Source organism: Peromyscus californicus, unplaced genomic scaffold (assembly GCF_007827085.1).
Source record: "Peromyscus californicus insignis strain IS unplaced genomic scaffold, ASM782708v3 Scaffold_12__1_contigs__length_115047231, whole genome shotgun sequence".
Taxonomy (NCBI): Eukaryota; Metazoa; Chordata; class Mammalia; order Rodentia; family Cricetidae; genus Peromyscus; species Peromyscus californicus.
In genome coordinates this window covers 47,244,944-47,270,710 of record NW_026294413.1, presented here as the reverse complement: position 1 = coordinate 47,270,710, position 25,767 = coordinate 47,244,944, and the positions used below count along the sequence as shown (strand labels likewise).

Below are 25,767 nucleotides of genomic sequence, written 5' to 3'. Positions count from 1 at the left end.
GACTTGACCATGTCAAGTTGACAGTTAACAGCAAATAGGGTACGTAGGAAGAACTTTGTTGGCTAAAAGTGTGTGTGTGTGGGTCTCATCAGTTCTCCCTTTAGATGCAGTGGAGCCAAGGACCCTTACACACTTCTTCTTGCTGGTATTCTCCAAGGTGAAGGTCACTATATAGTTGAGTCTCTCTCTCTGGCAAACTCCTTTGTGGGGTAGCATCCCAGCAGTTATGTGACTGTTGGACTTTACAGTCTTGGAAAGGGATGAATAACTGAAAAAAGAAAGATATTAAGATTTCATTTTCGTGATTGACGTGGTGACCATTGGCAAGAGGATGGCAGTGGGTGCAGTTTTGAATCCTTTCAAGCTCGGAGGGAGAAGTTAAGAAACTTATAGTGAGAGAACGTAAGCAAGCCTATTTTTAGCAGAATTTGATTACTGGAAGCTCACGATAGAACAGGAAAGGCAGGCGCTTGAGTTTCCTCCTCAAGAGAGATTTCCTGCGGCTGACATTTCCATCTCTTATTTTGAGAAGTGTGTAGGAGGCCAGGAGGCCCCCCTTCTGTACCCCCAATTGAAGTACAGGTCACGCCTGCCACTGTCTCTCCCAACTATGACCCTGAAGCTCGTACTGCTTGCAGGGGATGGTGGGAAATGAAAGTGGGATTTGCTTGGGAACACAGAGGGGACACTTGCAGCTGCTCTGAAGAGCTGGCTCCTCTCAGAGCAGGAGGTGAAGCAGATGCAAACTGGACTTCTGGACTCAAGAGCCCTTTGATCTTTAAGCAGCTTTGTGATCCTGGACATGCCGCAGGCCAGGCAGAGTCGAGTTGGTAGCTAGGTTTAATTATCTGCTCACTCCCAAGACCGAATCCTACTTGACAGGCATGAGAACTGTGAACAACATTTCAGAGAAGAAAATTCTTCTCATGAAGCTGCGTTTCCAACAAGCAATGATGCATTCCACTTGTAAAGCGTTTTATCATTTGTAAAACGTTTTCATAACTCAGGTTTACTCTTCAGACTTGCTACACACATAGGTGAAGGAAGGAGCAACTCACTGTGAATCCATCTTTAAATGGATGACGCTCCAGCCTCCCATGAGCTCTTCAGCTGCTACCAGGACTTCATGGAGGGGGCTGTATACTTGGGAGAGCCAGAGTCTCCTTGGGTAGCTGGGGACCGAGAGTCTCTGGGGTTCTGCCTTTTGTGAAAATGCTTTTGCTTCTGTGGTGGGAGTAAGGCCACTCATTTCCTCTTGTCATGAAGCCACTGGAAGAAACAAATATGATCAGGATGATTGTTTTTCCTCTGACCGGTAGGAAGGAGGGCCACAATAAAGGGAGCTTCTGTATGGCTCCAGCTTTGGGAGAATGGTTTTCAGAAGGTCAGCTGGCCCTTGACTCTACCGTCGGGCCTTTGTGGGGGTACATGCATGCTCATGTGTGTACATGTGTGCTGGTGTACAGGTCTGGGTGTACATCAGTTTGGGCACCCGTTCGATGGTGGCATTTTGGATACTTCTCCATAAAAGGCACAGCACATTTCAGTGTGTCACTCTCGGAGAAGACTTCACACAGGAGTGACAGCCTCCACCTACAACGGCAGCTAACTTTGGGTTGCCTTTACCAGGCACAAGGGACACAGCTTCCGCTCTAACGTTTGTAAAATTGGTGAGCGGGAGAGGACCTGCTGAGGGAAGAAGCTTCCAGCATGGACTGCCAGGAGGCCGGCTGCCTGTGGCTAAGAGTGACCCTAACGACCCGCTCAGCTCTTCTCCACTGGAACCGAGCCAAGCACTGTTGTTGGTGTGTGTTTATGTGTTCCTGTGGGGCCTTCTGTAGTGCGGCCCATGAAAATGTCACCCTGCGCAGCTCTGTGCCCATGCCTGGGAGAAAAGGCATATGAAATTATACACGGGGGAAAAAAAGAAGACATCAAATCCTAAAGGCAATTTCTCCCAGGCTTAAGTGGGGATTTAGCAAATCTAGAAAACATAATAGAACCCAAACAATGGAGAAAAATCCATTAAATATGCCCATGTTCATAGCAGCTTTATTTATAATAACCCAAACATGGAAGTGATTAAAGTATTGGGCAGAAAACGGGTGGGGAGATGTGTGTGACATATTCAGCCAATGGAATAATCTTCAGTGTTGGAAGCCTTTAAGCCTAGTTTTGAACCAGTATGCGAGTGCTTGTCCCACGGGTCTCCAGAGGAGGCAAAAAAAAAAAAAAAAAAAGCCCATGGGGACAGCCTCACTCTGCAAAGACCAGTGAACTTTGGGACAGTGCAGAATGCTGCTGGGACCATTCGGGGACCATCCGGCCTGCATGCTCTCTTCTCTCTCATAATATTATGATGCTCTTGGTGGTTTTAGTGTCATTTTGTCAATCATGAATGGGACAGAGGTGGTCATTCCTGGAAACCCCATTTTTTCTTTCCCCTAAAATTCTTTGGGAGCTGATGCTTCTTAAGTTTTTTTGTTTTTTTGGTTTTTTTTTTTTTTTTTTTTTTGGTCTGGGGATGCCAGCTGTCACTTCGGACCCCAGGAGCTGTTCTGATTCAGTACTGACAGGAGGGGAGGCAGATCACCCCTATTTCTATAAATATGTTTTGGACAAGATTCTTGTTCTTGAAAATGTGTGCCTCTGTCCATTGTAGCCAGAAGTTTCTCCAGTCCCACCCAGCCCCACGGTCCCACAGCTGCTTATAAAATAATGACGCAGAGGCTTAATATTGATGGCAAACTGTATGGCCGATGGCTCCAGCACATTATTAACTAGCCCTTACAGCTTACTTCAACCCATTCCTATTATCCTATGTCTTGCCACGTGGCTTCGTGGCTTACCGGTACTTTCACATCTTGCTTCTCCTGGCGGCGGCTCACAGTGTCTCCCTGACCTTTTTCTTCCTCTGTCTCTTTAGTTTGAATGTACCGCCTAGCCTTATTCTGCATCCACATTGGCCAAACAGCTTTATTCATCAACCCATTGGAGCAACACATAGTCATAGCATCCAGAAGGACACCCCACAGCAGTCAATCACCTTTTAGTTTTGTAAAGTCAGGACGTACCTGGCCCAGTATTTGGCCAAGCTAGCAAAATGTTGTTGGTTTTGGTTTAAAGATGTTTTGATGTAAAAATTGGGAAAAAACAGATCTGACATACTTGTTTTTCCTGGAGTAGTTAACATTGGAGGATGGGAAAAACTTGTTTGCTAGTATGGAAAAACATGCTTGTTTCTGATGTATAAATAAAGACAGTTGAAGTTATTTGGGGCTGGTCTCTTGTGTGAAACTCATCTGGTAGTTGGACAATTTATTTGTTAGCTCTGACGTTCCTGAGCCCAGGCTGAGGTGGGATCACGACACTTCAGCTTTCATAAGGAGGCAATTCTTGACCCCTTACAATATGGGTGAACTGTGAAGACAAACTGTCCTAAGTGGGGTGAGTCAGTCACAGAAGAGTGAATACTGTACCACCTGGTTCTATAGGGGGCCCTAAAACAGAAATCTGGAAGCAAAGGCTGAGGATGCCAGGGAGGAGGAGGGAGCGTTCATATGTATTGAGAACAGCACTCAGGCTCTACAGGGTGAGAAGGGTCTAGACAGTGGTTGCACACCAGCGTGAATACGTTTAGTGTTACCACCCATGGGAAAAATGACTGAGACGTATATGTGTATTTACTATAGATAAAGCGTGAGAAATCAAAATAAGTCAAGACAGGCTGGTTCTAAACAATTCGCTAATGAAGGGCTTCATTCACTTAGTATCTTAGGATTCCTGGGGACACAGCCAAGTGTGGTCACCAGAGCAATGTAGGGGGGAGGTTGGCTGGGAGCACAGGTGGGTCATTTTTTGACTTGGGTTTCCTGAAAATTCTTCCATCATGATACATAGAGGGAAGTTTGTTGTGAAAATGCCGCCTTCTATGTAGACTGATGGTGTAGGAGCTGTATCCCTGTCTCTCCTTAGGAACAAACCAAGAAAAGTTGGGCAGATAGGGGGATGCTACCAGGGTAGGCATCTGACCTAATTGAATGTTTCTCAAACCAGGATCCATAAGTTCCCTGTGAAATGTTGTAGTCTTATAGTCGTCTCCCCTTTGTAATAGAAATAAAATAATAGGCTTGATTTAATATAACAGGCAGATGATCAATTTAGCAGTACTATGAGGCACAATTACAGCACCCACATTTATGATCATAGTCACTCCGGGGAAGGGCAAATGGCACCACGAAGCTTGGCATGAATGGAGGTGTTGCAGCAAATTAAATTGAGGAAAGTGGTGGGAGAATTGAGTCATTCCACACACAGGGTAGCGTAGGCAAGGCACACTCAGAAAAGACATACGCAACAGTATGGTCCAAGTCAGCTTCAGCAAGAAGATGTATGGGGAGTTATCCATTGCACAGGATGATGTTACCTTTGAATTGTTGTTTCCATAGAACTGTGTGTGTGTGTGTGTGTGTGTGTGTGTGTGTGTGTGTGTGTGTGTGTGTGTGTGTTGTCTTCCAAGTTCCATCACAGCCATCAGCCTGGAGAGGATGCACCTCCATCGTGCTGGTGTGTTTTTAAGTATGGGGTCTCCCTAGATGAGGCCATAGCACTATCTGTGAGCAAACCTGGAGATCTCCAAGTCAGACTAAGTGAGACAAATACTGGGAATGACTGAACTTACATTAAAGAGCTCTGTCTTTGGCTGTCAACATAAATTCATAGAAGTCTGTAAATACAAAAAGTAGCCTGCTTATATTCATGGAGTAATTGTCATGCCGGCTTCCAAGCCTCTTCTCTGAGGTGCCTTCTGATCATTTCTAGGGTTGGCTGTTTCTTTTGTTCAGGAGGCTTGTCTCAGGTACAGAGACTTCTAGATGTGATACCAGCAGATGCTCAGTTTTAATTTTTTGTTCTATTTTGTTGAGACAGGGTTCCTCTGTGTAGCTTTGGCTGTCCTGGAACTCACTTTGTAGACCAGGCTGGCCTCGAAGTCACAGAGATCCACCTGCCTCTGCTTCCCGGGTACTGGGAATAAAGGTGTGTACCACCACACCCAGCAAGTTTGTTTTATACACAATCCTGGTCAAGCAGATTGTAGTTTGCTTTCTATCAGTGTGATAAAGTCAATGACTAAAAGCAAGCTGAGGAGGAGAGGGTTTACTCGGCTTACATGTCCTGATCACAATCCGTTATTGAGGAAAGTCAGAGAAGGAACCTGGAGGCAGGAAGTGAAGCAAAGACCATGGAGGGGTGCTGCTTACTGACTTGACCAGCCTGCTTTCTTGTACACCCCGGGACCACCTGCTTAGGGTGGCATGACCCACAGTGGGTCCTGTATCCGTCATTAATCAAGAAAAAACAAACAACAATAAGAAACATAAAACAACCCTCAGACATGCCCACAGGCCCATCTGTGGAGGTAATTCCTCAACTGAGATTCCCTCTTATGTTTAGGTGTGTGTCAGTTGACATAAACTAACCAGGACAAGCATGATGACGTGGAAATCATTTGGTCACCTGCTGTTTTCTGATTTTTGTCTGTGCCTCCAAGACTTGCTTTGCACATCTGTTTGGTGTCACAGCCATCCTGGAATCAGCTGTTGTAGTCCCTGCTACAGTTGTTGCCATGGAGATCTTGCCTGAGTCTGGGAGGGGGTTCTTTGGAGCTCTTTGAACAGGCACTCACTTTCTGAGAAGGAGGCATGTTGAAAGCCATGTCTACGCAGGTCATAGGCCCTAGGGGAGAACCTTCTACTATTCATCTGCTAAATGGACACAGCATTAAACTGACTTCTAGTGACATATCATCATATCTGTAGATTTTAGTGTGCTTCTCAGCCCTCATCAGAGAAGTGTTAACAGAGGTTCAGAACTGGTCAAGGCACAGAGAATAAGAGACTGTGTAGTCTCATCTTTAAATCACCTATCAGTCTAAATAATATAACAGGTAATCTCCGAATCCCTATCAGATCCCATCCTCCCACAGCTCAGGGATCACTGCAGAAGGGGCAGAAACAGTGTAAGGCCAGAGGCAGTGGATGACTAGAAGGACAGGATTTTCCAGACACTGCAGGGCAGCTGCACATAGGAATTCATGGCAGTTATAACAGCATGCATGTGACCTGTACATGCCTAAGACAGGTGGGGGGTGAGCATAGAGTCCTACCCCCAGCCAAGAGCCAGGTGTGGGGGGGTGAGCATGGAGTCTTACCCCCAGCCAAGAGCCAGGTGGGGGTGAGCATGGAGTCCTACCCCCAGCCAAGAGCCAGGTGTGGGAGGGTGAACATGGAGTCTTACCCCCCAGCCAAGAACCAGATGTGTGGGTGGTGAGCATGGAGTCTTACCCCCAGCCAAGAACCAGGTGTGTGTGTGTGTGTGGGGGGTGAGCATGGAGTCTTACCCCCAGCCAAGAGCCAGGTGTGTGTGTGTGGGGGGGGTAAGCAGGGAGTCTTACCCTCCAGCCAAGAGCCAGGTGGAAGGTGAGCGTGGAGTCTTACCCCCAGCCAAGAGCCAGGTGTGTGTGTGTGTGTGGGGGGTAAGCAGGGAGTCTTACCCTCCAGCCAAGAGCCAGGTGGAAGGTGAGCGTGGAGTCTTACCCCCAGCCAAGAGCCAGGTGGGGGTGAGCATGGAGTCGTATCCCCAGTCAAGGAGCTATTGGCAATTGATAGTTACTAGCACAGGGAGAGTCAGTTTTCTTTAAGTGTGGCCCCTGGTAGGTTGACCATACTCTACTGGATGGCCACACATCCAAGAAAACATGGTCACACTGACAGGACTTGATTTTTTTGAAGAGGTTACAAGAGGTAGGGGTAAAACTGGGAGGAATTAGGGGAGAGGGTGAACATGATCAAAATAAATTGTATGAAATTCTCTAAGTATTGATTTTTTAAAAGAGAAAGAAAAAGATTCTAACTTGGGGTAGAACTTTGGGAGCCTAGACACTTCCTTGGGGAAGGCAATGTACGTCTACAGGATGTGGGAGATATTTCTGGCTAGCTTACTGTGCCCTGTGTCATGGAGGCAGGATGCTCTCTTGGTATTTGCTTAATTGGTAAATATTTACTTGATATCCTCTGGAAGATGGCAACAACTCCAAAATATATTGTTTGTCCTTCATGAATTTTTGGTCTCATTGAGAAAGACGTGTACATCGACATAGATTGTCCTACATTGAGAAAGACATGTACATCCACATAGATTGTTCTACATTGAGAAAGACATTTACATCCACATAGATTGTCCTACATTGAGAAAGACATGTACATCCACATAGATTGTCCTACATTGAGAAAGACATGTACATCTACATAGATTGTCCTACATTGAGAAAGACATGTACATCCACATAGATTGTTCTACATTGAGAAAGACATTTACATCCACATAGATTGTCCTACATTGAGAAAGACATGTACATCCACATAGATTGTCCTACATTGAGAAAGACATGTACATCCACATAGATTGTCCTACATTGAGAAAGACATTTACATCCACATAGATTGTCCTACATTGAGAAAGACATGTACATCGACATAGATTGTCCTACATTGAGAAAGACATTTACATCCACATAGATTGTCCTACATTGAGAAAGACATGTACATCCACATAGATTGTCCTACATTGAGAAAGACATGTACATCTACATAGATTGTCCTACATTGAGAAAGATATGTACATCCACATAGATTGTCCTACATTGAGAAAGACATGTACATCCACATAGATTGTCCTACATTGAGAAAGACATGTACATCTACATAGATTGTCCTACATTGAGAAAGACATGTACATCTACATAGATTGTCCTACATTGAGAAAGACATGTACATCTACATAGATTGTTCTACATTGAGAAAGACATGTTCTACTTTATCAATCCACAGAAAAGCTCTCTGTGGATGAAGAGGAGGCATCCAAAACTATAGGAAGAGGGTAAAAATTGACAGAATTGTGCCATTAACTCAGTCTTCTCTAAATTCAGCATGTGAGAGGCTGAGGCAGGAGGGTTTCTGTGAGCTTGAGGCCAACTTGGGTTACTCATGAATTCCAGGTTAGTCTGGGCTACAGAATGAGACCCTTTCTCAACTAACAACCAGCTAACATAAATCCTTACTGCCCTTCCCCACAAAACACCACCACCACCACTACCACCACCACCACCACGTCAAACACCTGTCACAAAACCAAGCCAACAAACAAACCGAACCTTCCAGGGTAGGGGTAGGGTTTAGAGAGACAGTTTAGTCGGTAGTAAAGTGCTCACTATGCGACCGTGAGGACCCGAGTTTAACATCTGTTAAAGTCAGTTATAATGTGTGCTTGTAAGCCCAGTGCTGGAGACACAGAAACAAGGGGTCCCCAGAGGGCCAAGCTGGCCAAGCTGAATCCATGAGGTCCAGGTCCAATCAAAGACTCCTTAAAAAAAAAAAAAAAGACAGAAAGGGCAATTGAGGAAAAGACCCATGTCAGTTTTTGGCTTCCTCATGTATGTGTACATACACTCAATGTACATTTATACAAATATGTTCATAACACAGACACACACACACACACACACACACACACACACACACACACACACACACACCCCTCCCTTAAAACACTTTCAAAGGGACTCTCTAGGGGGATCACATTTTTAGGAGTTTTAGCCCCAGGGGCCCAACTCCATATTCATAATGAATACTAGGGAAAAATCTCTTCATGTTTCTGTCAGAAGGAAGAAAGAAACCATACTGAAAAAGCCAGTGCCTCTGTTCTTCTGGATGAGGTCTGCCCTCAGGGGACACTGCTTTATTGGGTAATGTAAGCTGAGGGATGAGAATTCCAAGAATGAATAGAAAAAAAATGCTTCAGATAAAGAACCCCTGAGCAGAGAGGAAGAATGTTTCTGGTGGGTTGATAAGATGAATTTGATGATTTTTACACGGACCGAATGTGGCTCAGAAAAGGATTGTTGAGTGTGATGATATCCCAAGAAAAGCCCCCAGAAGCAAAAATCAAACACAAACAACAAATGCCCCAATGGAGTATCCAATGGGGCAAGCATAAAAGGTCAACACAGAGACTGAATCATGTTGTATGTGACCAGCTGTGGCTCACTTCTTTCACTTAGCACGGTATCATTTCTTAGCAACTGCAGAACCAGCAGAAATCTGATGTCCCCAAGCTTCCAAAAGGACAGTGAGTTCACAAAAAAGGAAAAGAAAGAAAGAAAAATAATGGAGTATTTGGGGGGAAGTCTTTGAAAAGCGAAACAGGAAGAGTAACGTTTCATTTGAAGCTGTGTTCTTTCTGAGATCATGGCTTACTCTCTAGAAACAAATATTTCTCTCATTCAAAAGGCCTCCTTTTGTTTTGATCAATGACAGTTGATTGAGAATCCGACGGCTATAGTTTGTATGCTTCTCTCACTGTTTGTGGACCCCTGGTTTGGTCTTGGTGCTCTGTGCCTCTCCGAGTCTGCTGTCTGATAGTAGATAAAACGCTGTTCTCTGGAACAGAATTGTAAGCAGCAGAGCCAAGCTCAGAACTGTGTTCCCTAAGCTGTGCTAAATTCCTGCAGATTCAGCGACAGGGAAGCCAATGTCCACTGTCTGTTATTGCCGGGCAGAGAAGCTGTGTTCTGGAAAGGTCTGGTCTCTTTCTTCATGAGTTTTGGTGGAGTGTGTTTTGTGCCTGCATCAGCCAATGTGAGTAGCCTGGGTCCTTGCCATGCAGCTCTCAGGGTTTCATAGAGCTTGAGACAGGATGTCATAAAGACTGGTGGACATTTTGGGTGTGATCTAGTAATTACCCCTCCTTTCCTGGCTGAAGATTTGATTTAAGATTAATTTGGGAATGGCATGGTTAGTTTGCGTCATCTTAGGCTGCGGAGCTAAAATAGAAACTGGATAGACCACAGCTGACTCACTATGATAAACTCCTTGTCACTTAATGCTACTGATTTCGAGGATGGGTTTAATCAATAATTTTGTAAGGTACAAATGTCAGAGAGGTTTTTCTGTCTTGTTCTCTCTACGGATGTGTGCGTCATGATTACACCTTTAAACACAGGGTATTTTAGGAGCCTGGTGTACGTGACTTCACTTTCTTATTCTCTCTCCTGTTCTCTCACACTTACATTTATCAAAATGCAATGACAAGTATTGCCTAAATGATTTAAATGGATTTAGGATGTGGCTTGGGGTTGTCCTTCAGTGATAATAGCGTGTGCCGATGAGAAGAGATGAGCAGGGACATTTGTCTGAGGTCATAGGTGGATCTGAGTCCTGGTGCTCACAGATGCTTGTCTGGTGAACTGAAGCTTCTCCTCACAGTGGAAGGCCAGCTTCTGATCCTAATGGCTGGAAGCCAGAATCCATTCCAGGGGCCACTTCTGAGAGTTGCTTCTGCCCTGTGAGCTTAGAATGACGAGGTCAGGAGCATGGTCGTGCAGCAGCTGAGGCAGAAACATACCTCCCATCAGGGGTTGGGAGGTCCCAGATACTGCCCATTCGGGTGGTGGAAAGAGGCAGTACACGCAGTCTAGGGACACTGGTTGGAGTTTGGGGCTCAGTTACTTATAGCTGTGGATTGATTGGAAACAAATTCAGTGTGTAAGGAATATGGTGGTTGGGATATAGCTTATTTGGGAAAGTGCTTGCCTAGTATGTGGGAGGTCCTGCTTCATACACTAGCATTGCAGAAACTGGGTGTGATAGTGCACTCTCGGAATCCCAACACTTGGGAGGTGGAGGCAGGAGGATTGGGAGTTCAAAATCATCATGGGCTACACATCAAGTTTGAGGCCAGCCTGGGATACATAGACGCTGATTCAAAAAAAAAGAGAAGAGAAAGCAAGGATGGAATGGAGAGAGGGAAGGAGAGAGGGTAGGAGAGAGAGCGGGGGCGGAGGCGGGGACAGAGAATAAATGAGTATGGTAGCATCTATATGATGGAGGCTATTGCACAGATTAAATGTGCCTAAAGCATTTAGGCATGAGTTTCAGACTGAAGGTTTGTCTTTGCCCTTCAAGAAGACTCTGTATGGCATGACCTATTTGAGGATGCCTAGGCAGTTCACCCCTAGAAGCCTTGCTTCATTCATTCATTCATTCATTCATTCATTCATTCATTCATTCATTCATTCTTCTGCTGATCCCGTTATTTGTGCAATGCCAACAAATAAGCATGTGTGTCACGCTGGGCAGTTATTGATGCATCAGACCCTGTCCTGCTCTTGGCACTCTGGTGGGAATGACAGACACAAATCACAGCTACAATCTAGTGTGCCCAAGCACTGCAGTGGAGCATGCAGGCCTCTGGTAGCATTTGGAGAAGAGCGGAGAAAGGAGAGACAGGGGTGACAAGGAGGAAGCCTGGTAAAGAGGAGGTGCTCAGACTGTGGTCTAAGGTGTTTGTGTGTGTGTGTGTGTGTGTGTGTGTGTGTGTGTGTGTGTGTAGCATTGGGGATGCATCACCTGTAGGCATTTTGGCTGGGCTGAAGTGTTGAGCAGGGTGGAAACTATAGAGATAATTCTGACCTTGAGATATGGTAAGATGATGATCTGCCTGTGCCTGACGGTTTTCTTCTTGCCTCCCCAATGAGGTTCCAGGCTGCAAATGTTGATCCCCTGGACTTTCTTCACCAGAAACAGTATACTGGGGCATTCACCACATTTAGAAGTGGAGATTGCAATACCTTCTTCATCCACAGAAATATGTTGATGAAGAACACAAGTCACAAGTCTGACTAGCACAACGTAGTCAGACTAAAACTATACCACTGCACTCTGGTTAAACATGTCAAATGTAGAAAAAGAGGACCAGGGCTTTTTTTTTGTCCTGACAAGCACCGTGTTTGCAGATGTAGCCATCTGAATCTGACCGGAGCTTCGTGCGGGCTTTGCTTGTGTTTGAATTTGAATCTGAGTGTTTTGCTGGGCGAGGCTGTCCACACAGTGTTTCCATGGCACCATCCCCCTCTGCTCTTGAACGTCCGGCTCCTGTCCCCACACTGATGTTACCTACTTGGCCCAGGGAGCCACTGGACTTGGAAACCCTTTCTCTAGGCAGCAGAGGTTAGAGATCCTGTCATTGTTTCTGACTGATTCATCATCAGCCTGGTGTTAATTCACGCAGTCAGGCATGGTGGTTTCGAGGGACCGCCTCAATTTCCACTAACCAAAGGCTTTTGAAGATCTCTCTTTTTCAACCCCCCTTCCTTTTCTCTTATCTTGCCCTCTCAGCACTTTACTTTGATAACACAATTAAAGCAAATCCCATATGTAAAAAGCATATGGGAGGCAGGGCCATCAAAGCACAGGGGTTATCCTTGTGGAGCCAGGGTAGCAGAGGGGGATGGGAAATAGACAAGTAAGGAGGTCGATTCTATTGGGTGGCTTGGATGCCCGGATGGGGCAGAGTCTAAAGGGGAACCAAGGAGGAGTACTTAGGCTGTGCTGGAGAGCAGGATAAAACTAGGAGTTAGGCCGGGCGGTGGTGGCGCACGCCTTTAATCCCAGCACTCGGGAGGCAGAGGCAGGTGGATCTCTGTGAGTTCGAGGCCAGCCTGGGCTACCAAGTGAGTTCCAGGAAAGGCGCAAAGCTACACAGAGAAACCCTGTCTTGAAAAACCAAAGAAAAAAACACTAGGAGTTAGATAAAGGCAGGTGCATTGTGGGCAGAGGAAAATGAAAGCCAAGGCTCACGCACTCAGCACCATGCATTTAGGCTCTCACAGGACTCAGGACACAGCTGGAGGCAGCAAAGGAGGGGTGTAGGCTGTGAGAGCTGAGGTGAGGAGGATCCTGCCCTCCCTGCCATTTTCCAGACACGCAGGGTGGTACTTGGCACCTTCTGGCAGCTTGCCAAGTTGAGCCAGGCACCAAGTGCTGCCCTGGAGGAAGTCTGCATCTTTCAAAGTTTCACTCAGAGAAAAGAGTCCCAGGAGAGGAGAGGGGCTGAGTCAGTCCTGGCAGGAAAAGTGGAGTACACACAGAGCAAGCCCAAAATAGCTCCTGGGGGCTGACCAGAAGGAAATTAGATAACCGGTCTGCGTGGGCCATGCTCTTGGGAGGCCAGTAAAATGGTGAGAATTGGGTAGTGGTTCCTTCTAGAGGCCAGGGAGTGACTGTTATAGGGGATATCTATGAGCACATGATTTCTAAAAATTCAAAATGCAAAGCATTCTGCAGTGCATGCTAATCCATTGGTGGGTGGCAAGAAGATTATTGACATTGCTCTTTGGAATATTGTCCTGCGTCTTTGGAAATCACAAACTGGCAGCAGCTTTCTGGTCTGTCTTCCTGAGTGAGGAGAAATCCAGACATTCTCCTTGTGTCGCGGTCTCTTAGGTTGTGGAATCCAGTTAAGAAAACACTGTAGAAAGGGGTTTCTGTGGTCTTGGTCCCAGACCTTCTGTCTGTCTGGTTTGGATCCTTACGTGGCAGGCCACCTGTTTAAGAATTCCCAGGGCCAGATGCCATGTCAACATGTTCAGCGGCTTTCTCTCATCATTGTGTTCTTTTGGGAACCTGATTCAGGGAAATGATGATGCCAGCCATTCGCACAGCCCTGAGACACTCAGCGTCCTCTAGGGCAGCCCAGTGAGGGAGCCTCTTGTTTCCACTTCTTAAAGCCACAGGAAAGAGCCTTCCAGATTGAGCAGGCAATGCTGTAGCCTCTACTAAGGCAAGAATTCGACTTTGAGTAAACAGGAGAGAGGGTTTCACAAGCTTCTCAGAAACGCCTGGACCTCGCGCTTGTCATCTGCAACTAAATTTGGCCTTTTCATTTGCCTTGCGCCTGAGACGACGGCACCCGTGGCACACGTTCTGGGATAGGTTTAGATAAACAACTGGGCTGCTGAGGACATTTACCTGATGTGGGTCCAGGAATCACCAAGGGGTGTAGGATGACTCAGGACAAATTCAATTGAGGTGTTAAGAACAGAGAAAACTAGCCATGCCTCTGGTACAGTTGGGCAAAGCATCAGTTTGACTTTATGTTCCACTGACATGGTAACACTGCTTTCCTTCTAGATTTGGGGAGGAATCAAGCGTTGCATTAGTTATGAGAGTGCTTTTCCAGTTGGGACGTTCCCCGCTCAGAGCAAAGCAGCTACTGTATCCAGGAGCTGGGCCAGCCACGGTCCTGTGTGGGTTCTCACATTCTTTCTGGTTGACCTGGAGCAAGGTGATTGCTTAGCCTGTTGTGAACTTTCTTCGTCCGTCCTGTTTCTCAGAGCCACTGTGAGGATCAGAGAGGCAACATACATGAATATGGTTTCTAGTGTAGTCATGTCTATGGACTGGAGCCATGATCCTAGTAGCCAAGGAGGGAATGGACTTCCTTAGATGTCTTCTTATGCCTGTGTTCTGTGTGGCCTTTTTCCATGCTCAGGCCACCAACCCCTGAGCATATGTACATGCATATTGTAGAGGGGGGTGTCAGAAGTTATGTTCCCAACCCTCGCTAAGCAATAAATCTGTCTCTGTCTCTGTCTCTGTCTGTCTCTGTCTCTGTCTCTGTCTCTGTCTCTCTCTGTGTGTGTGTGTGTGTGTGTGTGTGTGTGTGTATGTATGTGTGTGATTCTCGGCAGTTTCTGAGAGGATGGGATGGGAGGGAGGGGAAGAAAGGAGCACCTGTCCTGAAATCCATCCAGGTTTCCAAACAGACACACATTCTTCTGTCACATCTGCAGCCAGGTTGGTCCCAGGGAACATATGTCAATCTTAAGTTCACAATAAGGTTGTGCAGCACATCAGTTCAAGTTCAAGTTCTGACCCAGGCACTGAAGGTAAAGCCTTTAAAGGATGGTTAAGACCTGAAAGTCTGAAGCTGTTGGGGAAATAGTGGGGAATACAAGTTTAGATCTAGGCATAGAGCAGGACTTTCTGAATAGGGCTCCAGTTGTTAAGGGAGTAAGGACCCAAACTGACATTTCGTGGAATTAAAAAGCCTTTGTAATAGCAAAGGAAGTGGTCGGTTAAGCGAGGAGACAGCCTGCAGAAGGGAGAGAAAGCCTTTGCCGTATCTGATAGACCGTTCGTAACTAGAATACATGATAAACTAAACATCACAAAACATAATGCTCAGTCAGAAATGGGCTGTGACATTAATCAGAGTGCTCAAAAGAAGAACTGCAGATGCTTACTTAAAAAGTGTTTAGTAGCCTTAGCCATCAAGACAATAAACCTGGAAACCCATCTGAGATCCTTGCGCTTCAGTCAGAAGGGCTGTTCTACATTGCTCTTCATGATACTAGGTCTTTTGGATTATAAATCCCCTCCTCCCATGGTGGGGGGAAGAACAGCTTTAGGGTGTCCAGTGGAAGCTGGGGAGGGCAGCAGAAGTCACCTCTGAGGAAATCCTACCCTTGTGGGATGGTTTACTTACCCGATGAGGAACAAGACTCAGAAATATTTGTGGAGAATTCCCAGGAAACCTGAAGTCCAGGCAGTGGAATTCTTGGCTACAGTGATAATTGAATCCTTCCACTCAAGGCTCTGTCTGGGCCATACCAGACACTAGAGCCTCAAGAGACCCTGTGGGTTCTTAGCATGACCCCAAAGTCTGGGGGCTTCTGCAGATACTGAAATTTGAGGTTAGAATCATTGCTCGGAGTTGATTATTGACAATACATAAACATGACATTTCTTGGACTTTATAAACCTACCCTTACTTGGTTAGCAAAATTTACTTAGAAATGACATTTCCAGGGGGGCTCTGAGGCCATTGCACTTTCTGGTACCCACTCTGTGACTGTAGGGACTTGAAGAGTCAGCACTGGGTGGGGGCGGGGGCAAGAGGAAAGCCGGAAGCTAATTTTCAGAAGTGAGGGTGGTGGGGGGGTGAAGGAGACTGTGATCCTCCCGAGCCAAGTGCTGGAAGTGTCTCTCTTGAGTCTTCGCATTGATACTCCCCCAAGGTCACAAAGCTCGTAAGAGATAGAGCCAGGAGTGAGCTGGGCAGCTAGGGTTCTTGTTTGTGGCACTCTTGACTCACAAGCCATGGGCTGAGAGTGGTGTCAGGTGACATAGGAAGAGTCCTCTGTGGCTATCAGTCGGCAAAGTGCTTTTATTTGTCTTGTATTTAATTTTTGTAGACACAGTCTCATGTATCTCAAGCAGGTCTCAGACTTACTATGTAGCTGAGGGTGACCCTGAACTTCTGATCTTCCTGTCCCCACTTTCCAAGTGCTGGGATTACAGGTGTGCATTACCATGCCCAGTTTTAGGCAATGGTGGAATCGAACCCAGGACATTGTAGATGCTAGGCAAGCACTCTAGCACCTGGGCTACATTCCCAGCCCCAGGTGTTTTTGTTTCTAAGGATGAATTTACACAAGCCTCTTCTTTGGAAACAGAATGGTGGGGTGTGGCAGGATGAAACGCCAAAAACATCTTTGCTCTCTGGCAAGAGCATTCTGGCAGGCGGATGTGACAGAGGGGCTGGTTTCACCTGGATTACTCCATTTAGATGAAATTTGACTAGGGATTTGGAGAGCATTATTACATTGTTGGGCAATTCCTGTGTGGAAGTAGACAGAGCTTAGTGTTTGTTTATAGGTAAATGCCTCACAGAGATCACCACAGGTGAGGGTTTAGCGGATGCAGCATAGCAGCATTAAAACACAGACGTACACACATACGCACATGGGTTTTAGTCTGCTTATTGGGATTTTCTGGAATAGTGCTTTGGGCTTGAAGATCACATTTCTCGTGTGTTCTCAACTCAGATAGAAGAGGGTTGGTACAAAATAGATTTGTCCATGCTCCCTGAGTTTTAGTTTTAGCCCCACATGGAGAGACTGACGTCTGAGGGATCAGAAACTTCCCAAATCAAAAGTCCTGAGACTACCTGATTCCCTCCCAAGGGACCTGAGGGGGGGCTGTTTACTTCAATCAGAATAGCTTTCCTCAGTGAGTAAATTGCTACATTCAAATCCTCAGCGTGGCCTCTGACTACCCTTGTCCTTCCCACGTCAATTTCATTTCTGACTAATATTTCTCTTTGGATTTGGGTTTCTGACCTACCCATCCACCCACCCACCCACCTTCCCTTCCCTCCCTCCCTCTCTCCCTCCTGCCTGCCTTTCTTCCTCTTACTCATTTGGGTAGCCATCCCTCTCTTCATATATTATCCATTCCCTATATTCTCTGTGATAGGGTCCCCCAGGGACCTGACTTTCCCACTCCTGTTCTTGCCTTAGGGACTGGGGACTCTCAGCAGCTCCTTCTTGAAAGCTAGAGGACCTGTCCTTATATGGTCCCCCACCTTCACTGACCTTGACCTGGATGGTGCTCTCTTTTGAGTGACACAGAGTAGCTACTTTCCCTTTTTAGGTTCTCAGTTAGATGACAGCTTTGAAGATCAAAATCTAAATGGGTGCTTCTATGCTGAGAATCCTTGCCCAGGGCTCCAAACCTGCTGACATAGGAGGGCTGTGCTGGCCTTAGCTGCCATACCCTATTGTCTCCTGGGCAATTTGGCCTCTTGCCTAGAGCCAGCAGCCCCAGGGTGTCACTGTGCCAAGCCACCAAGTCATGGAAGTTTGTCCACTGGGGCCACTCTAGTTGCTTTGGCGGGAATGAAACAGCCAAATTCAGGCACCTTCTCAAAACATAAGTACTTCATGACTTTTTCCAGGGCCTATGCAGCAGATCTCTCTCAAGAACAATTTAGCTGTGCCAGATGTGGTGTTTGCATGCCTTTAATCCCAGCACTTGGGAGGCAGAGGCTGGTGGATCTCTGAGTTTAAGGCCAGCCTGGTCTACAGAGTGAGTTCCAGGACAGCCAGGGTACACAGGGAAACCCAGTCTGGAAAAACAAAACAACAACAATAATAACAAAAATCCAACAGAACAAACAGGGAGAGAGAGAGAGAGAGAGAGAGAGAGAGAGAGAGAGAGAGAGAGAGAGAGAGAGAGAGAGAGAGGAGAGAGAGGAGAGAAAGAGGAGAGAGAGAGAGAGCGAGCAGTTTACTTTTGTCCATGGCCCCCTTCCTCCTTCCCAGCTGTCTTAATGGAAAGAGACTAACCACATCATGTAAGTGATCCTTCATAAGTTTTGCTGTGGCCCAAGGAGTCCAATGTCCCATGTCTTCTTTGGTCATTGTATATACTCATATTCATCCCCTCCCTCTCCTTGGTCTGTAGCCCAGGCTGGTTTAGAACTCACTATGCAGCTAAAGCTGAACAGTCCTCCTGTCTTCCTGCCTTTGCTCCCAGGCACTTGATGACAGGTCTGAGACACCATGCTAGGGTCTCATGTATCGTTAATGTGGGGAATTGGTTCCAAGATCTGCCTTACTGGGTGATTTTCATGTGGTATAGCATCACTGACTATACTTATACAAACTAAGATGGCCATAAAATTACTGGGAAATGTGATTCTATAGGACCAGTGGCAAATATATTAGTTGAGCAAAAATGTTTTATGCATTGTATAATTGTATTTTATTCCTTCTCTCTGTCTATGTGTATGTCTTTTTTTTTCCTTTATGGAAAATTTATTGCAACTCTCCAACAGCACATCACTTTTTCTTTTCATCATCTTGCTCTGCAGCTTCCTTTGCCCTCTTTGCTCGGATGCCAAAGAGCACCATCCAGGTCAAGAAGCCTTGAGGTTCTTCTCTTCTTCTGTGATGACCCTGGCTTTCTCCTTTTTGTAGACATTCCGGATGGGCATCACAGGTCCTGTGAGCTGGGTGGCCAGTTTAAGTTCTTGAGCAGAACTATCTCCCTTCTTTGGAGCAGAAGGCTTCCTGGGGAAGAGTATGAGGTCGGAACAGTCGGTACTCCTTCAGGCCCGGCACATTGGCCTGTAGTGATTCAGTAGATTTATTTTGCCTCCTTGGGTCCACAGTGATGCCGATGGTGCGAGCCACTTTCTTATGGATACCAGCCACCCTGAGTTCTTCCAGGCTGAAGCCCCTGCCAGCTGGAACCTTGGTGTGGTATCTCACTGTGGGGTACCTCACTATGGGCCTGATGGGACCGGGACGCCGGGCGAGGAGCAATGCGGCGCGCTTTCGCCTGCCGGCCCTTGCGTCTGCGGATCTTGCATGCCGGCTGGTTGAACCAAGTGTCCACTCGCTGCTGCCAATCCTTGTGGAAGTGGGGCTTCAGGATCATGCCATTCTGGCTGGGCGCTATGGCTGCCGAGCAGAAAGGGCTATGTTTATATCTTAATTAGGGTTTCTATTGCTGTGATGAAACATCATGATTGAAAGCAAGTTGGGGAGGAAAGGGTGTATTTAGCTTACACTTCCACATCACTGCTCATCACTGAAGCAAGTCAGGACAGGAACTCAAACAGGGCAGAATCCTGGAGGCCGGAGCTGATGCAGAGGCCATGGAGGGGTGCTGCTTTACTGGCTTGCTCTCCATGGCTTGCTCAGCCTGCTTTCTTGTAGAATCCAGGACTACCAGCCCAGGGACCACACCACCCACAATGACCTGGGCCCTCCCCCATCAATCACTAGTAAAGAAAATGCCCTAAATGCAGATCTAATGGAAGCATTTTTCTCAGTTGAGGTTCTCTCCTTTCAGATGACTCTAACCTATGTCACGTTGGCATAAACTAGCCAGCACACTGTATTTGTGTGTGACATGTATGTGCATTCATATGTGCACTGGTACACCTGTGCATGTGTGTGGGCAGGCCAGAGGCTGACATCAGGTATCTTCTTGATCTCTCTTCATTTACTGAGGCAGGACATCTCATTGAGCCTGGAGCTGTTATGTGGGTGCTGGGATTCACTCTACAAGACCATCTGATCCACCGCTAGGCTGGAGAGATGGCTCAGCCGTTAAAGGCTAGGCTCACAACCAAAAATATAAGACGGTCGGTTACATCTACAATTCACACTCTTGTCTCACACTTTCCTAGTGAGCATTTTGTCCACAGAGTCATCTCCCCAGTCCCCTTTGTTCCTTCTTAATTTACTTTCTACTCAAAGTCCTCTATTCCACAAATGTCCACTGAAATAGCTGGGCACTTCTCTGGGATCTAAACCAGTCTACCGTCTGCCATGACTTCCCAGCCTTTGGACTGAGGTCAAGAGCTAACATTTGTTTCAGTGTTTCTTAGCGGCTGGCCTTGATGACTTCCTCTCCCATCTGTCCTTCTTCCTCCTTTGTTCCCACTCACCTCTGCTCTCTCAGAACTTGCCATACACTCTGATCCCAGCAGTATCCTGACAGAACTCGGGGCAGCTTCCTTCTTGACTTTCATAATACCTCCTGGCATAGGAGGACCTCCCACCCTTCTGTGCATTGGGCACGTGATAGGCTCTTAATAAAGTACACCAAATGAATGGACAAATGCCAAATCTTTTAAAGGTATTTATAAGTCACGTGCTGGTCGAGGATTGACCAAGAAAAGGTAAACAATCAGAGTAGTTTAGTGTGGATCTCATTGTTGACTTTGAGGGTCATGGCTGAGCACAGAGAGAAGTTGAAAGATAAAATACCAGATGTAGAAAATGCTAACTTTTAAATGTTTAAAAAATTTTTGAATCTTATCCAAGTTTTTCCCAGAGAGAAGGAAAAGAAAGTGTTGTTCTCAGAGATGTTTATCTTGTTTCCAGGGCAACGGAGTCAATACTCACCAGAGAGGAGAGAAATGGAGACAGTCATACAGAGTGGCTCCTGAGTTCCAACTAAGTCACTGAAGACATAAAACAAATGAGACTTTCCTAAAAGAAGCGTAACTATGAAAACCAAAGGAAAGGAAGTCGGTTATCTGAGCAAAATCACTCATGGTGGAAGCTGAGATGATGGTGCACTGTTGAGGATTTCTGTGAATGGTCAACCCTGTTGATGCTTACAGCAGGGAGACTTATCGAGTTAGAACTGTGTGCAAGAACCATCTCCCAGCCGGATGGTGGTGGGAGGCAGAGGCAGCCAGATCTCTGAGTTCGGGCCAGCCTGGTCTACAGAGTGAGTTCCAGAACAGTCAGGGCTACATAGTAAAACCCTGTCTGAAAATAAACAAACAAACAAAACAACAACAACCAGGGAACCGTCTCCCACAGCTGATTGTGAAAGCCCCACATGGTGTGTAAAGGAACATGGCCACGGGCTGTCCCTAAGAGGCTGGTTCACCTCTTCTTACTGTTCTCTGGACCACAGTACTCCCATTTCATTCCCCTCTGGAGGAAATTTCAGGTCTGTTTTTTAGTGTAACTGTTTCCTTCCTAATTCTAGCATTCCATGTATCCGTTCATTGCCATGGAGACCATCGTTTGAACAATTCATCTGAACAGGCCTTGGTGAGTGGGTAGAGTAGGACCCCAGGCGTATCCACCTGAGTCCATGACAGCTTCTGAAGTGGAATGCTGGATGACTGCTTGGGCAATAGCCATGGCTGGTTGTCACAGGCTTCCTAAGCCTGGCCTTTTTCATTCACCCCTTTACTTTTCATCTGTTCCAAAGTCACTTGTTCATTGCCTCCTGCACACTCATGATGCATGCTGACAGTAGGACCCCGGATTTCTTAGACTCCCCAGGGTCCTCCTGTGGAGTCTGGACTCCTCATCCGTGTCAGGATACTCCCCACACAACAGACTGCAGCAGTAGCCTGTGCTTGCAGCCTTGTGTGTTTAGAATGAGGGAGGTCTGAGCTTCTTCCTCGTGTTGCTGGCACTGATTGTGAGATCTCCAACTGCCATGGCCCCTCTCGACAGCTCTGTCCATGCAAACACCCGTAGCATGAAGCCTAGCACTTGGAAACTAGCACCCCAGGATGGATGGAGTGGTGAAGAGGTAGAAGTCTAGAGGGAAGGAGCATGAGAGCTAACAGATCATAACCCACAAGACCCATATGTGTTAGTGCCATGAAGTCGCCCTCAGGAGAGAGCCTGAACAGTAGTGTGAAACAGGATTGGATCTGGAGGCAAGGGATGACATTCGACATAAGAACAGCACAGGAGGCAGCAGTTTAGGGCTGAGAACCGCCCCCATGACACCTGAGGCCAAGGGTGTGGCACCTGACAGTGGCCGCTGAAGCCCTTGCTCTAAATCTGTGAGTACCAATACTGTTTTCATACTCACAAATGACTCCAACATGTTCCTAAGGAAAACCAAAAATATAGATGTTTGTTCTTTCACTTTTTAAAGAGGTTTGTCTCAATAGACCCACTGTAAAATGGAAAATATCCCAATATCGCAATCTAAATGCATGAGTAGAGGTCGATATGGTGTTGTACGCCTGTAACCCAGACTTGGGGAGGTTGAGGCACAGAGATCTGGAGTTCAAGGCCAGTCTAGGCTACATAATAAAACCCTATCTCAATTTTTAAAAAATTCAGAGGCAATTACATTTAATACACCTAACCTGCCCAACGTGCTTGCTTACCAACACAGTTTACTGTGAAGTTGGTTTTGGCCTTTATAATCACATGGCTGACTGGGAGTTGTGATACGCTGTCACAATCCACGTCATGAGAGGGTGGGGTAACTGCACATGGCTAACGTGGGAAAAGATCGAATTAAAAGCCATGCCATATGTTTCTTGATGACTATGGATCATGCTTACATCAGTGTAAACAATAAGTCAAGCTGAAAGTCAGGGTCAGTCTGTGTATATATGAGCACATGCACACATATCACTCTTTGACAGTTTGTACACATGTATAGTACATTATGGTCATACACCTCCCTATACCCTCTCTCCTCCTCCCCCTGCCACCAAGTCCCCATTCCATTTCCATGTCTTTTTGCCTTGCCACTCACTGAGTTTATCCATGATCACTCCTATGGCATGGGTGTAAAACTACCCAAGGGAGTAACTCACTACACTACTGAAGACAATGGATTCCTCTCCCCCAGCAGCAGCCCTTGACTACCATTAGCTCCCCTGAACATACCGCCTTGCCCCTCTCCCATTTATGACACAATAGTTACACACGTATTTTTAAAGTGGTGAAATGTATAGAGAGAGGCTTGACTTAATTTGAGGCAGAATAAGCAAAGCCTATTTCTAACGTAATTATTAATGTTGCTCCTGGTGTGCTCTAGTGAGGCAGCCTCCTCCTCGTCTGCCTGAAGCTCAGTTCACAAAAAGACAGATGAGATGGAGAAACTCAGACCTCAGGGTAGCTCTGGAGGTTCCAAGGTTTCTTGTTGAATTACTAACACAGCTCATACCAGCTTTATGGAAAATTAAGCTACATGAACCACCACTTTAAATATTACTCTAGTAAGATTAAGAGTCAGCATACATGGTCCTGGTTGGTTTTTTTTTTTTTTTTTTTTTTTTTTTTTTTTTTTTTTTTTGTCAGCTTGATATAAGCCAGAGTTATCTGGCAATAGGGACTCTCAGGAAATGCCTCCATCAGATTGGCTTATAAGCAAGTCTGTCAGGCATTTTCTTGATTGGTGACTAGTAGGGGAGGGCCCAGATCATTGTAGGTGGTGCTATCACTGAGCTGGTGGTCCTGGGTTCTATAAGAAACAGTCTGAGCAAGTCACAGAGAGCAAGCCAGTAAACAGCACTCCTCCATGGCCTCAGCTCCTGCCTCCAGGTTCCTGCCTTGAGTTCCTGTCCCGACTTCTATCAGTGATAGACTGTCATGTAAGTGAAATAAACCCTTTCTTACCCAGGTTGCTTTTGGTCATGATGTTTTATCACAGCAATAGAAACCCTGACTAAAACATACACAGATTCCACAGAAATATTACCAGAGCAGAGGAGTCTTCACTAATTTTTAAAATAGTTTTGTGTGTTTGTTTGCCATATTTTTTAAGATAGAGTCTTAATTTGTTTTTCTAGTTTCAACTCTGTCATAGTTTTCTGTCTTTCTCTATTTTTGGGGGGAGATAAGTCTGTAAAAATGTATGTGGTAGCGAAAGTGTAAAACTCTAAGGGGACTCCATGATGGCTTGTCTAACTGTAGAGAAGTTCAGGCTGGCCACCTGAATCTAGCTGGGTGATGCTTATTTGTGAGTTAATTAGAGTAAAGTGATTTCTTTTTAAGTTACAGACTAAGTACCTAGAGAGAACTAAGAGAACAAGTCACACACACACACACACACACACACACACACACACACGTGTGTGTGTGTGTGTGTGTGTGTGTGTGTGTGTGTGTGTGTGTGTGTGTGCACGCGTGTGTGTGACTATGTAGGCCAGCATGGTCTCGACCCCTGCCTTCTGCTGCAGTCTCTCTAGCACTGTGATCACAGGCATGTGCTACCATGCTCACTCAGCTTTGGGCGGCTTTTAAGTAAGTATTTGGTCTTAGAACTCAATCCGTAATGGCTTCTTGCAAGAGCCTGCTTGTGTGTGGAAACCTTCCCTTGTGGGGAAAGAGCCATGAAACGCTTTATTTTCATGGTTGGACACTGTATTAGTTAGCTTGGCCTGCCATAATAAAATACCATACTCTGGGTGGCTTAAACAATAGAAATTCATTTTCTCACAGCTATGGAGGCTGGCAGTCCAAAAGAATGCACCTGCTTTGCTGGTTTCTGGTCAGGGCCCACCTTCTGGCTTGCAGGCGGTCACCTCTCTCTGTGTTCACTTACCAGGCATGGAGCTCTCAGACAGCTGTGTGGTATTTCTTCCTATAAGGGTGCTCATCCCATTGTGAGCCCCCCACCCTTATGATCTTATCTAACCAAACTTCCAAAGGCTTCCTCTTTAGATACCATCCAATGGAGGGTTAGAGCATCAGTGTGTGGATTTGGGGGCACTGGGGATAAGGCAGTCCCTATTCTGACCCCGCATTCCCTGTTTTCTACAGTTTCTACCTCTGAGAACCACGCTGGAGTCTCAGCTTGGACTTTTCTTTCTTTGGAGAACTGAGTGAGCTCCAGGGGCATATAAAGGAGATCCCTTTCCTGAGTTCACAAGGGCAATGTTAATGAGTATATTAGAATGGGTATTGTTTATGAGCCTCATATTCAGTCCACACCATTCTAAGAAGTTTACAAGTATTCTCATTGTTATTCTTCACAATAACCCCAGAGAACTCTCTTATCTCCTTCTTTTCACAGATGTAGCACAGAGACATTGTGCCAGGAAATGGCACAGCTAAGGGCCAAACCAGGGCATCTGGCTCCAGACTGTCGCCTTGGTCACACAGCCTTTAACGGTGGGATGGACAATATGTAAGTAGGAGATGGATGAAGGTAACACTCCTGGACAGGGTGCTGTGGACTTCACTTTCCACCCCAAGCCAGGACAGGCCAGTGTACGAGGCTGGTTTGTGGAAAGCTGTAAGTGTAATAGACATATGAATGCTGGCCAAACTTAGAACAGGTATAGACTTGAAGCTTCTACTCCCAATGTTAAGTAGTGAAATAAACAGCTCTGTTCTTGGCCTAACCCCAGTTTCCTGCTTTTCAGTTGGATAAAGATCAAGGCTCTCTTGATTTAGGATTACAGGATCAAGGGACATGACAAGGCCTGTTAAGCCATCAGAGACTTTTCAGTGACTCTGTGAGGGACCACCTGTGGAAGGATGCCATGTCTATATCAACAGCTCTAGAGGGTTCTGTGGAGCCAGGAGCTTCTCTCAGTGAACGTCTGCTCAGTGGTTACCAAGTAAGTCCAGAATGCTGGCTGTCCTGCAGTCCACCATGCTGTCTTGTCCTGGTGGCATTTCTATCCGACATTAATACCAGTTATTTCGACAGTGCTCATCCGTGCCTGGTGCTTCTGGAAGGGTAGTTGGAAGGATGAGGGAGATACAGTAGGGAAATATGTGACGACGCTCTGTGAGCAGAGTGGAGATGGGGCATTCTGCGGAGAGTTTAGTCTTGTCAATAG

General features: G+C 46.2%; 1 long non-coding RNA gene and 1 pseudogene across 1 annotated transcript in view; one reads left to right on the top strand and one right to left on the bottom strand.

The window, feature by feature from the left end:
* Nucleotides 1-18,523: 18,523 nt before the first annotated feature.
* On the bottom strand, nt 18,524-19,569 carry LOC128107868 (60S ribosomal protein L13-like; annotated as a pseudogene).
* Nucleotides 19,570-19,624: 55 nt separating this feature from the next.
* LOC128107147 (uncharacterized) overlaps nt 19,625-25,767 on the top strand; it is a 29,751-nt gene continuing 23,608 nt past the window's right edge. Inside the window, exons 1-2 of the long non-coding RNA XR_008216982.1 lie at nt 19,625-21,161; nt 24,993-25,542. This is a non-coding gene — a long non-coding RNA (uncharacterized LOC128107147). The remainder of the gene's footprint in view (nt 21,162-24,992; nt 25,543-25,767) is intronic.